The sequence below is a fragment of the Urocampus carinirostris genome, chromosome 4, assembly GCF_059441175.1.
Source record: "Urocampus carinirostris isolate Australia breed hairy pipefish chromosome 4, RoL_Ucar_1.0, whole genome shotgun sequence".
In the NCBI taxonomy this organism is placed as follows: Eukaryota; Metazoa; Chordata; class Actinopteri; order Syngnathiformes; family Syngnathidae; genus Urocampus; species Urocampus carinirostris.
The window spans coordinates 50,101,634-50,115,424 of NC_142352.1; the positions used below are offsets into that span (position 1 = coordinate 50,101,634).

A 13,791-nucleotide genomic window follows, 5' to 3' on the forward strand; every position below is an offset into this window, starting at 1 on the left:
TTACAGATCACAATAAAAAAATCCCTCATAATATTTTACGCCATGATCTACCGGAACTGAGCATTGTTGATCACACTGACTCCAATAATTCAAGATTAGATGACTTCGATCCTGACCACAAAAATTCCTATCAGCTAGCTCAGACAAATGCAAATATTATAATGGGAATGAATATAATACTTTTGTTAAATCTGAAGGCAAATTCTCAATAATACACTTTAACAGTAGAAGCATGTACGCAAATTTTGATGACATCACTGAATACTTACAGCAATTCGAGAACCCGTTTAGTGGTATTGCAGTTTCTGAAACGTGGTTCAGTGAGGAAAGGGGTGTAAATTTTGAATTAAACAACTATAATTTGAACTATGTAAATAGAACAAACAAAATAGGAGGTGGAGTAGCTATATATGTGCACGAAAGATTAAAATCGAAAATATTACAAAACATGTCTTTTTTCAATGACGATTTACTTGAATGTATTACAATAGAAATTATAAATGAAAAAAGTAAAAATATTATAGTCAGTTGTGTATATAGATCACTGGGCTCAAATCTGGAAACCTTCACAAACTGGGCTGAAAAAACATATTCAACAATAAGCGCCAAAACACTATTCATTTGTGGAGATTTCAACATTGATCTAATAAATCCAAACAAAATAAAAACATTGATGACTATATTAATATGATGTACAGTATGAGTTTGTACCCAACTATATTAAGACCTAGTAGATTCACTTTACACAGTTCAACACTCATTGAAAATATATTTACAAATAAAATGGAATTTACAAACGTCAGCGGATTACTGGTTTGTAATATTTCTGATCATCTACCAGTATTTACAGTGTATTATGAAAAGGTTACTAGACAAGAATCAATTAAGGATTATGTTTACAAACGAGTTAGAACTGAAGAGACTATAATATCACTATGATGACTTCGTTAAACAAAACTGGAATGCTATACAGGACTGTCTCAAAAAATTAGAATATTGTGATAAAGTTCTTTATTTTCTGTAATGCAATTAAAAAACAATTCATTACACATCAACTGAATTATTTTGAGCCTTTTATTATTTTATAATTGCTGAATTTGGCTTACAGCTTAAGAAAACTCAAAAATCCTATCTCAAAATATTAGAATATCATGAAAAAGTATACAAGTAGGCTATTCAACTAATCACCTGAATCATCTAATTAACTCGAAACACCTTGCGAGGGTTTCCTGAACCTTAAAAACACTCAGCTTGGTTAAGTAAACTAAATCACAAGTATGGGGAAGACTGCTGATCTGACTGCTGTCCAGAGGACCATCATTGATACCCTCCATCAGGAGGGTAAGACACAAAAAGAAATTTCTCAAAGAGCAGGCTGTTCACAGAGTGCAGTTTCAAAGCATATCCACAAAAAGTCTGTTGGATGGGAAAAATGTGGCCGGAAACGCTGCACAACCAAGAGAGATGACCGCAGCCTTAACAAAATTGTGAAGAAGAGCCGCTTCCAGAATTTGGGGGAGCTTCAAAGACAGTGGGCTGAAGCTGGAGTCCAGGTATCAAAAGCCACAGTTCACAGACGTGTCCGGGAAATGGGCTACAATAGCCGTATTCCCATGGTCAAGCCACTTCTGAACTCAAGACAACGGAAGAAGCGTCTGACTTGGGCTATGGAGAAGAAGCACTGGACAGTTGCAGAGTGGTCCAAAGTCCTCTTTTCAGACGAAAACAAGTTTTGCATTTCATTTGGAAGTCAAGGCGCCAGAGTCTGGAGAAAGGCTGGAGAGGAGCAAAATCCAAGTTGCTTGAAATCCAGTGTGAAGTTCCCACAGTCAGCAATGGTTTGGGGAGCCATGTCAGCTGCTGGTGTTGGTCCACTGTGTTTCATCAAGTCCAGAGTAAATGCAACTGTGTACCAAGAGATTTTAGAGCACAACATGCTTCCATCTGCTGAAAAGCTCTATGGAGATGAGGATTTCATTTTCCAGCATGATCTGGCACCTGCCCACAGTGCCAAAACCACCAGTAACTGGTGCACTGACCATGGCATCACTGTCCTTGATTGGCCTGCTAATTCCCCTGACCTGAACCCCATCGAGAATTTGTGGGGTATAGTTAAGAAGATGAAAGACACCAGACCTACAAATGCAAATGAGCTGAAGGCCGCTATCGAAGCATCCTGGGCATCAATAACACCTCAGCAATGCCACAGGCTGATTGCCTCCATGCCACGCCGGATTGATGCAGTAATCCGTGCAAAAGGATTCCCAACCAAGTACTGAGTGCATCAATGGACATTCTCAAATGTTTGATTTAGTTTTGCTGTTATAAAATTATTTTTTTACTTGGTCTGAGGAAGTATTCTAATATTTTGAGATAGGATTTTTGAGTTTTCTTAAGCTGCAAGCCAAAATAAGCAATATTCAAATAATAAAAGGCTTGAAATAGTTCAGTTGATGTGTAATGAATCCAGAATGTATGACATTTTTGTTTTTTTAATTGCATTACAGAAAATAAAGAACTTTATCACAATATTCTAATTTTCTGAGACAGTCCTGTATATGGTACAGATGATGTGGATCGTGCATTTGACATATTTTTGGAAATATTCACCAACAAGTATAACAAAAATTGCCCAATGAGACAAACTAATATTAAGAATAAATCTGTAAACCATCCGGGGCAGCACGGCGGCGCAGTGGTTAGCGCTTGTGCGGCACAGTTCATGTCATGAGAACCTCCTGCGTGGGTTCAAATCCAGCTCCATACTTCCTGTGCGGAGTTTGTATGTTCTCCCCGTGCGTGCGTGGGTTTCCTCCGGGCACTCCGGTTTCCTCCCACGGTTCAAAAAACATGCATTTCAGGTGAATTGACCGGTCCAAATTGTCCCTAGGTGTGAATGAGCGAATGAATTGTCTGTCCCTGTGTGCCCTGCGATTGGCTGGCAACCAGTTCAGGGTGTCCACTGCCCAGAGATGGCTGGGATGGGCTCCAGCCCCCCCCTCGCGACCCTAATGAGGATAAGCGGTACGGCTGATGAGATGAGATGAGATGAAACCATCCATGGATAACTAAGGGTTTACATAATGCTTGTAAGAAAAAAAAACACCTTATATAGAAAATTTATTAAACTAAGAACTGAGGAAGCCGAATCCCGGTATAAAACGTATAAAAACAAATTGACAGGAATATTAAGAGCAAGCAAGAAATTATACTATACCAATTTATTACATCATAACAAAAGTAATATCAAAGGTATTTGGGATATATTAAATAGTATAATAAAAGGAAAGAATGTGAGCAATGCATATCCAAACTATTTTATTGATAAGAACAGTGAAAATTATAATTTAAATCAAGTTGTGGAGAATTGCAATAGTTATTTTGTAAATGTTGGACCAGAGCTCGCTGCAAATATCCCAGAGTGCAGTGGTAAACAATTTGAGTCACCGATAAAAATGAACTCCAAGACCATGTTTTTATCTGGGGTTACGGAATCAGAAATCTTAGACGTGGTTAACAACTGTAAAAACAAAACGTCTATGGATTGTTTTGACATCGATATGGTACTAGTTAAGCAAATTATAAATAGCATTGTGAAACCATTGACCTACATCTGTAATCTATTATTTCTAACAGGCACATTTCCAAATAAAATGAAAATAGCAAAAGTTATACCAATATACAAAAATGGAAACAAGCACAATTTTACAAACAATAGACCGGTATCCCTGCTTACTAAGTTCTCTAAAATATTAGAGAGACTTTACAATAATAGACTAGAACAATTTGTAGATAAAAATAAATTGATTAATGAAAGTCAATATGGTTTTAGAGCAAACAGATCAACAACAATGGCAATTATTGATGCAGTAGAAGAAATCACCCATAGTATAGAAAAGAAGACATACGCAGTCGGGGTATTTATTGACTTAAAAAAAACATTTGATACCATTAATCATAATATACTATTAAAAAACTGGAAAGATATGGCATCAGGGGAGTGGCTTTGCAATAGATTCAAAGTTATTTGACGGGGAGGAAGCAATATGTAAAAATGGGAGAGTTTTCATCTAGATATTTGGACAACTGTTGTGGAGTACCACAGGGTTCTATCCTGGGACCAAAGTTATTTAATTTATATATTAACGATATTCTTAATGTTTCAAAACTATTGAAATTAGTAATATTTGCAGACGACACTTACATTTTCTATTCAAATGATAACTATATTGATTTGGTAACCTGTATTAATCGTGAACTAATTAACCTAAAAGTATGGATGGATATAGATAAATTAGCTTTAAATTTAAATAAAACCAAAGTAATATTCTTTGGCAAGGCAAATCAAGATTTAGAAGTAAAAATGGATGGTGTTGCAATAGACATTGTATCAGAAATTAAGATTTTAGGGGTCATAATAGACAATAAATTAAGTTGGAAAACACACATCAGACACATACAAACTAAGGTATCTAAAAGCATTTCAATAATTATTAAAGCCAAATTTATTTTAAATTATAATGCATTGTATTTATTATATTGTTCTCTCGTTCTGCCATATTTAACATATTGTGCAGAAGTCTGGGGCAATAATTACAAAAGTTCACTACAGCCCCTTTTTATCCTTCAAAAACGTGCAATAAGAACCGTACACAGGGTAGGATATCGGGATCATACCAATATTTTATTCATGCAGTCCAAATTATTAAAATTGGATGATTTAATACAATTTTTCACTTCACAACTGTTATTTAAGGTCAACAAAAACATAGTGCCAGAAAACATACAAAATTTATTCACTCGGAAGGAGGGAAATTATAACTTGAGGGGCTGTGGTGAATTCAAAATCCCAAAGGTGAGAACCACTAGGAAAAGTATGTGTGTGTCTGTGTGTGGAGTCAGACTTTGGAATAATTTGCAAAATGAGATCAAACAATGTCCAACTATCCATGTGTTCAAATTTAAATACAAAAAAGCATTACTGGCGAAATACAGGGATGGAGAAAATGGGATATGAGGGAGATTGGAAATACTGCATTTCAAACTATGGTTAACTTGTTGTTATTGTTGCTATTATTATATCAGAACTGTTGTTATAAGTATTGTGTTTATTTTTATTGTTATTATCACTAGTGCCGCAGTGACATTATGCGCATTATAACGTTGAGGGATGGTATTGCAAAGATTAGTGTATAAAATATGTGATTATTGTAACTATTATTATAATTGATATTTGACCCATGTAATTAGTATATCCATGAGATTTTGTTGTATTGGACACAAGAGGAGCTATCTATAAAATGTATTTAATAGGGAAGATAAAGGGGTAGGAAAAATAAGCATCTGCTTCTGACTACCCCTTTTCGAACATGTTATGTGACATTATTCTGTTGTTGACTCATTGTTTTTGTCCTTTTTTTATTTTTATGTTCGAAATAAAAGTTTTCATTCATTCACTCTAATAATCAGAATTCAAGCGTACCCTTAACCTAAGTTCTACATTTCATATTTTATGTCTATTCTAGTACCACACACTTTAGCACATCCCACCATTTAGTTTTAAAATCCTTCAGATAAGAAGAAGATGTCGGAATTTAGGTGAGAGGAATGATAACAATTGATATGTGGACATTTTGAAAATTGTTAAGGTGTCAAGAGTTGACAATCAACGCTTTCAATTGGAGGTTGCCCAAAGTTTGAAGAACATTGCAGGTTGTTTAACACAGGCAGATTTGAAGATAGTGAGGTTCATCTTTGATGTTAAGTGACCAAGGATGTAAAGCACTGTCAGCCTTCGGTCCTCGAGAGCCTGAGCTCTGCATGTTTTAAATGTTTGTAAAATAGTTAACTAGGTTTGAACAGTATTTTCTAATAAATTAGATGTGTGTGTAAAATTTCTTCCTTTATAACTTCTTTATTTATTTCATCGTAATCATATAACTTAGGTTGTGTTTTATTTTGTATTCCAATGTTAGGTCTGCAGCACGGCGGCGCAGTGGTTAGCGCTTGTGCGGCACAGTTCATGTCTCGGGAACCTGTCGTGGGTTAAAATCCAGCTCCAGACTTCCTGTGCGGAGTTTGTATGTTCTCCCCGTGCTTGCGTGGGTTTCCTCCGGGCACTCCGGTTTCCTCCCACATTCCAAAAACATGCATTTCAGGTGAATTGGCCGGTCTAGATTGTCCCTAGGTGTGAATGAGCGAATGAGTTGTCTGTCCCTGTGTGCCCTGCGACTGGCTGGCAACCAGTTCAGGGTGTCCCCTGCCCCCTGCCCGGAGATGGGCTCCAGCCCCTCCGCGACCCTAATGAGGATAAGCGGTACTGCTAATGAGATGAGATGAGATGAGATGAGATGAGATGAGATGTTAGGTCTGTTACCTTACTTCTTTGAGTGGAATACACAATGAGAGACAAGGAACATCAATTTCAACTCATTAAAGCAGCACAATAATGAAAGGTCAGAAGATCACATTAAATAAATTCCAGTTTTCGACCCTGTTAACATACCAATAGTTTGAGTAAGTAAATAATGGCATTTTTGTGCTTTTTTCTGTGGAGGTTGGAGGCAGAGAATCATGGCTGCTTCTCTTCCTACTCTGTCTAATTAATACTGGTAGTACGATTGATTAGAGCTCGACCGATTCTCAGGCAAGCCAATTACTGGCATTGAAGTTCGGGGACTTAAAAGATACCGGTATCGGCATGTTTATTGATTTTCAAGCCAATCATTTAGGCTCAGATGCAGCCAAACCACTTTCTCCCTCTCTTCCAATACCTCTGTCACGGACGCTACCCACACCGTGCCTTATGATTGGTATAAGCAACCAAGGCCGGAGCCACTGAAGTAGGAAGAAGAATGTTAGCGAGGAGTAAACAGCAGCTGCTCTGCTCCTCCTGAGTCCCGACATGCCTGTAAGTCAAAATCGCTGATACTATTGAGATTTTATAAGGTCTGTAGGCATAAAGCATGTGCGTATGATTAAGAGATAGCGTAAAAAGTGTAGTTAACTTGTTTTAGGGAAGCAAGTTCAGGTGGAGAAAAATATCTTAGCTCTTATAATAACATAAGGTCATCAAGCATGTGTGTTTGGATTGAGAAAGAGCATAAAAAGCACGCTATAGTGGAAGACTGAGTGATTAGCTGTTACAATAACATTGGTTTGTCAGACTGGCACTAAAACAGGAGTACCTACACTTCAATTAATGAGCTCCATTGAATTGTCCAATGCTGTTTTATGAGGGTTTTTGGCCATTTAATTAAAAACATGTTCGTTGTGTTTCATTCCAATTTATTTAATGTAAATACTTTCAGGGAGCTATTTAAGTTTGTATATCCCTTTATACGAGTTGCTGCTAAGCAAACTTTAGTTCCTGCACTGTTAGTTTTTGGCTTAATTTAGGAATTAGTCATTTGGGGCGTCATTAGCTCAGGAAGTAGAGTGCTTGTCTTGGGATCAAGAGGTCGCAGGTCCAGTTCCCAGCTCCTCCGTGTTATATGCCGCAGTGCCCTTGGGCAAGACACAGAGAGTTGCCTTGCATGGCTGAAGCTGCTATCTGTTAGTTGGTGTGTAAAAGGGAAAAGTGTGAAATATATTGTAAAGCGCATCATTGACTTGAAAAGCGCTATATAAATGCAGAACATTTACATTCATGTTGTGTTGTAGTGAAATTCTAATTTATTTTCTTTAAAAGGTTTCATAGAGCTGTTAAAGCTTATATGAATTTATGACAAATATTATTTGTTTCTGTTAGAATCATTAAAATTATCTTATACCATTTATTAAAATTTTACATTAAATGAATATCAGCTTCAAATATCAGCCTCCTCTTACTACTAATAATCGGTCGGTATCTGCCCTGAAAAACCCGTATTGGTCAAGCATGACACGCTCAGCCCCACGCTCTTCTAACCAAAGGAAACTGGATGTAGTGGTGAGGGCAGTCTAAAAAAAAAGTAAAAACAAAAGAAGAAAAATTAAAATAAAAAAGTAGGGAAAAAGAAGAAAAGATATTAAAGCAAAAAAGGAATAATAAAAGAAAAGAAAAAAACAGGAAAAATGAAAACGCTAGGAAAAAAAGAACAAGTAGAAAATATAAAACATAAAAGGAGAGAAAAAGAATAAAAAAAATAATAAGGCAAGAAAAAAAGTAATAAGCTATGGAGAAAAATAAACAAAATAATAAGAGAAATAAGAGGAAAGTGAAAAAAAAAAGAAGCTAGCAAGCAGAAAAAAATAAATCTATCTATCTATCTATCTACCTTGGTCATATTCCTCAAGAGGGGTGACCGACAGCAAGACACACACATACAATAACAAAGACAGGGATGTGATTTGACCAAAGTGAAATTATCTGAAAATTAGGCGGGGGTCTGGGGGCCGCGGGCACCCAGCTAGGTCCAGGGCAGTGCCCTGGTGGGGGGACAAGTGGGGCGAAGCCCCCCGGAGCTCATGGGTTTTCCGTGTTTTTAAGTACTTTCAATGCACTCAGATGACAAAGAAATAGACAAAACAACAGCATAAATTTTCAATGTATTTTGAACTATCCCATATAAAATTACAGTTTAAGTCAACTCAAAATCAGTCACATTAAAAAACATTGGACTGCCTTTGCTTTTAAAAACTATCACTGAGAATATCATCATATCTAACTCATGTGATTACTAAGTTAACACATAAATCATGTTGAAGAGTTCAAATTTCATGAACAAATAATTGTATCATGACCAAATGAAAAGTAACTCATATTAGAGCATACCACAAATGTCTTTGTTATAGCAGAAGATGTTTTATATAAATGAAAGTACTGTAGTGGGTTGTACATAATTCACCCACGGAACCATTGTTTAGTTAGCGAGTTCCTAGGGGGACTCTTAATTCGGCCGGTTCTAGCCACTCTCGTGTTTGTTTTGATATTGCCAGTTTAAATGTCATTAAAGCGGCTTTCGTTGGCACCTTTATTTGACACTCCGCCTACGACTCCCGTCTCTGCTCGCTACATTGGATCACGTCGGGGTCACCAACATTTGTAGATAATTCCTTCTCTAACCAGTCCGATCGAAACTTGTTTTTTACGATCTTAGCAATTTCTTTAACTCGCGGAGCATCTTTGCGTTCGATCTCGGACATCTTTCTTTAAACACTCGGCAAAAACGTGTGAGAAATGAACAATGGCATACTCCTACGCCTTTATAACAAGCGCGTTTATTGGTCAACACGGAGAATTCAACCAATCGCAAGTACGTTTCATTTCAGTTACGGAAACACTAAAATGGAATGCTGTCGAGACGAAATCGGTTTTTTACCAATTAAAAAATCGGAAATTAAAAAAAATTTTTGGGGAGATAAAAAAGCGGAATTCCCCGAATTAGCGGAAAAATCACATCCCTGCAAAGAAAATAAAAGGGAAATAAATAACAAAAAAAACACACCAAATTTTTTGGACCATGGCCTACCCAAATACCCAAACACCCAAACAAGTTATGCACCTCGGGACCCAAGTTGGTCATGCTTTCGTCCCTCCAGATGAAACGGGACACCAGAAAGCGGCCATGTCACTTGGGTCAGGGTGACACAACACACTCCTTTGTTCAACAGCAGGGCCCGACAGCTTTCACTGGTTTACCCCTGCCACATCATACGGGTGCCCAGCCCATCCTTAAGAACGTGTCCACAATCCCACTATCCTTTCACAACACCTCTCCACTCCTTTCTATCACCAACAAGAGCTCGAGCTTCCATTATACTGTATTTAGACCTCTTTCCTGCAGTGCACTCATAACACCATCCATCCACGTCAATCGCGGCCTTACTCTCGGTCGCCTTCCATTGACTTCTGCTCTGTAGATCCTCTTCAACATTCGCTCCTCATCCATCCTCTCCATGTGTCCAAACAGACCGAGTACTCGCTTGCTCAGTTCCACGACTACTGCAGTTCTGCCTCTCACAATTTCATTTCTCAGTCTATCCAATCTTGTCACTCCTAACATAGTCCTCAAACACTTCATCTCAAAAACATTCAACTCCAAGTCTCTGCACCATACAACACAGTCGGCAAAAAATAAATAAAAAGAGGAAAAAGAAAAAAAGCAGTCAAAAGACTGCTTTGGGGGAGTGTTGTTTTGTTCAATATATTACTACTACTAATAATGTAATATTCTAAACAAAATAAATAATATGTATGTTATTGTACTATTTTACAGGCTTGAGGCATCATTGCTGTCATGCACTTTCTGGACAAATTTCAACATATTACCTATTGTTTTATTTCATTGATGTTCACCATGTTTTGTGTATTGTTACACAATGCTAAATCTATTGCACCCTGGTCATTCTGGAAGGGGGATTACCACTTGTGAGGCCCCTTCTCAGGGTTTCTTGTTTTACCTGTGCTAAGGTTTTGAGTTTTTCCTTGACCACATGCTGTTTTTTAAGAACAGGGAATGATGTAATTGTAACCTGTGCAGTCCTTGAGAACTTTTGTGATTAATGTGTGACTTTTTGTACCAAACAATGTAGCAACTTTAAACTGGAATCCCTGCATGACAACAAAATGTCCAATAAATATATTGACTTTTCAGTGCAACAACAAATGAACTACGAAATATAGCAATAAACCATGCATTTAAAAAAGCTAATTGCATAACACATCCCTAAAAACACTCAAAACAGTGCTGTCCAAAAAACATTGGGGGGTATGGCATGGTAGTGTTTTTGCTAACCACAAAGTGTAATGTGATGCTCCCAAATGGGAAGTGACACTCCAGAACAGACTAGAGTACAGATACACATCACATACAGAAGAAGAATGGAACCTATTAGACAATGATGCATTCTATTCAACAATTTATAATTCCACCATACACTTTATAGATTAAGCTGTGTCATTGTTGCATTTGATTCAATGCAGCTAAAATAAGGACTAATAACAGTTGATAACAACGTCATGGTATTCGGTGCTAAAATAGTTGTTCAACATAACCTCCGTATAATATACTCTCACTGTAATATACAGGAGCCTCCAAAGACTCTACCGCAATACTGTGACACGAGCCAACCAAAATGGGGAACCGGGAGGGTGTAAGGGCATCGCTAGGCATCAAATGGACTGCACCATTTCAAGGCAGTTGCATTGTTCCTTTTTTTGTTTTACTTCCTTAAATTTCTATCGAGTGTTTTTCATCATGTTCAAGCCTATACTGTCCTTTATTAAAAAAAAATATATATATAAAAATGTTATAGACCCTTTACAAGTAACGTCACGTTGCCTTCTCTGGAATAATGAGAGCCATGACGGACGGCAAGAGGTGCAAATACCCCATGCTTTACTGTTCTATTACATTCCCAAAAAATTTAGATACAAAGACGTTTTATAAACATTTTCGCACGGGTAACATCTTACGCCGCGCATTAGTCGCAAGACGAAGCGAATGACACATACAAACTACGAAGAACTGGCAAACATCCAGACTTTTATAAGCTTTTAGATGAGCACCGATGTATTGAGATACTCCAATTACAATGTAGTGGTAGCCTACAGATCGTGTGGACTGAATTCAGCCACTGGGAAATTTGTTTAAATGTGTGAATTAGTTGGGTGGAAGACTATATTGCTTAGTAGCTAGCATTGCTAAAGCCATCCTCAGTTGTTCCAAGTAATACCCTTTGTGCTTTCCGACGAGGTGAGCCACCTCATCCGACAGCTGCACAATATTTTAGAAATTAATACCTGTCAACCTCCACGCCTCGATGCCCGTACAAACTGTCGTATTTTCCCGTACAAAATAAAAATAATCGTACACCATATTTTTTTTCTGAATGATGCATGACGGGAAATCCCCAGGCAGCAGACGCATGCGATTGACAAATTTGCGTTTTTCAGATAGTATGATCAGCCGAAGCACTGAGGAGGCAGCCGCTTAAGTTTGGATTCCAAGATAGACCGTAGCCCTATTTCTGGTGACCTCTCAAGCGTAGGTCTGGAGTGCATTCTCCAGAGGGGTCTGGCTTGGATGGGTGCTTGGTATAATCAAAAACCAGCACGTCACTGGTGGGGGTCTTGGTGGCAATGATGCAAGGGTTCTGGGGCAGGTACCGAGCTCTGTTGACTTCTCCTCCATTATTGATTTTGATCTCAATTTCTATTTTACCACTCTCAGAACCAAAGCCACCAAACTCTCCCTTCTCACTATCATAGTGGGATGCATCAAACTGGGCGTCATCATTGGGAAGTTGGACGCTAGCAATCACAAGATGATTTTGCTCATCTGAGGTGTGTGTCCTCAAAACTAGACGATGGACGCTGTAATCCTTCCCTTCTGGTCTTGTAACGTCTCGCAGCCACTGGGCAGTGAGACTTGGCCACTCCAGGGCATGAGTCATGACTAAGTCATAGAGGAAAGGGGTGTTTTTCTTCCAGATTTTGTACTCCTCATTGATCACCCTTTCCTCCACTGCATCATCAAAGGCAGCGTCTTTGTCGGCACTATTTAGTTATTCTATATAACACGCTACAGTGGGCATTTGCCCGTCACACTGGGTATTTGTATATTGTATTCTTGGCTGCTGGACTTCCTCAGTGACAGACCCCAATCAGTGCGGATAGGTCAGAACATCTCAGATGTCATCTACCTCAGCACGGGCTCCCCCCAAGGCTGTGTCCTGAGCCCCTTGCTGTTCACCTTGATGACACACGACTGCGTCCCTAGGTCCGCCACAAACCACATCGTGAAGTATGCTGATGACACAACAGTGGTGGGCCTCATCAGGGACAACAACGACCTGGCCTACAGAGAGGAGGTGGAGCAGTTGGTGGCCTGGTGCAGGGACAACAGCCTGGTCCTGAATGTTGACAAAACTAAAGAGATCATTGTCGACTTTAGGAAAAACCAGCCCAACCATGCCCCACTTTGCATCAACAACAAGGCTGTGGAGGTTGTCAGCAGTATCAAGTTCCTAGGGGTGCACATTACAAACAAACTCACCTGGTCCGTGAACACTGCATCACTGGTTAAGAGGGCACAGCAGCGCCTGTACTTCCTGCGGAGGATGAGGAGAGCCCACCTGCCCCCACCCTCCCTCATCACATTCTACAGGGGCACCATAGAGAGTATCCTGACCAGCTGTATCTCTGTGTGGTGTGGAGGCTGCAGCGCTACCGACTGGGGTAGTGTGAGGAGGGTAACGAGGACAGCAGAGAAAATAATCGGGACTACACTTCCCTCCATTCAGGACATTGGCCAGAAGCGCTGCCTATCCCATGCTAAAAACATTATCGGGGACCCCTCTCACCCCCATCATGGACTGTTCACTCTGCTAGCCTCTGGAAAGAGGTACTGCAGTGTGCGGTGCAGGACCACCAGGTTCCGCAGTAGTCTAGTCCCCCTGGCCATTAGACTGTTAAATGGTCAATCTAACATATAGTTAACCTAAATCTTAACGGCTGCTAATCTGACTTTTTGCACTACTGGCAGTTCTTTATAGCTTGCCACTCCTTGCACATTTGCTCTCTGCACTATTGTACTTACAGCGTTACTGTTACAGTGTTAATGTTACTGTTTACCTGACTTGTTAACCTGAATGCCCATTTTGCACATCTGGTTAGCTACTCCTCTTGCACTATCGGCACTATGGTATGGTAAAATACTATACGTAGCCATAATACAATACAACTTTTACTTATATCTGTACATTCGAGGAAACTGTGCGGGTCAGATGTATCGACATTTCGTTCTGTATACACGTGTACTAGAATGACAATAAAGTAGATCTGATTCTGATTCTGATTTTTGCCTT

The 13,791-nt window shown here is 39.0% G+C and overlaps 1 protein-coding gene and 1 pseudogene across 2 annotated transcripts in view; both read right to left on the reverse strand.

Annotated features, from left to right (window-relative positions):
- The window catches only part of cnsta (consortin, connexin sorting protein a), a 35,176-nt gene that overhangs the window by 20,019 nt on the left and 1,366 nt on the right, over positions 1-13,791 (reverse strand). The gene's annotated exons all lie outside the window — the stretch shown is intronic.
- On the reverse strand, positions 11,947-12,378 carry LOC148368083 (histone-binding protein RBBP4 pseudogene; annotated as a pseudogene).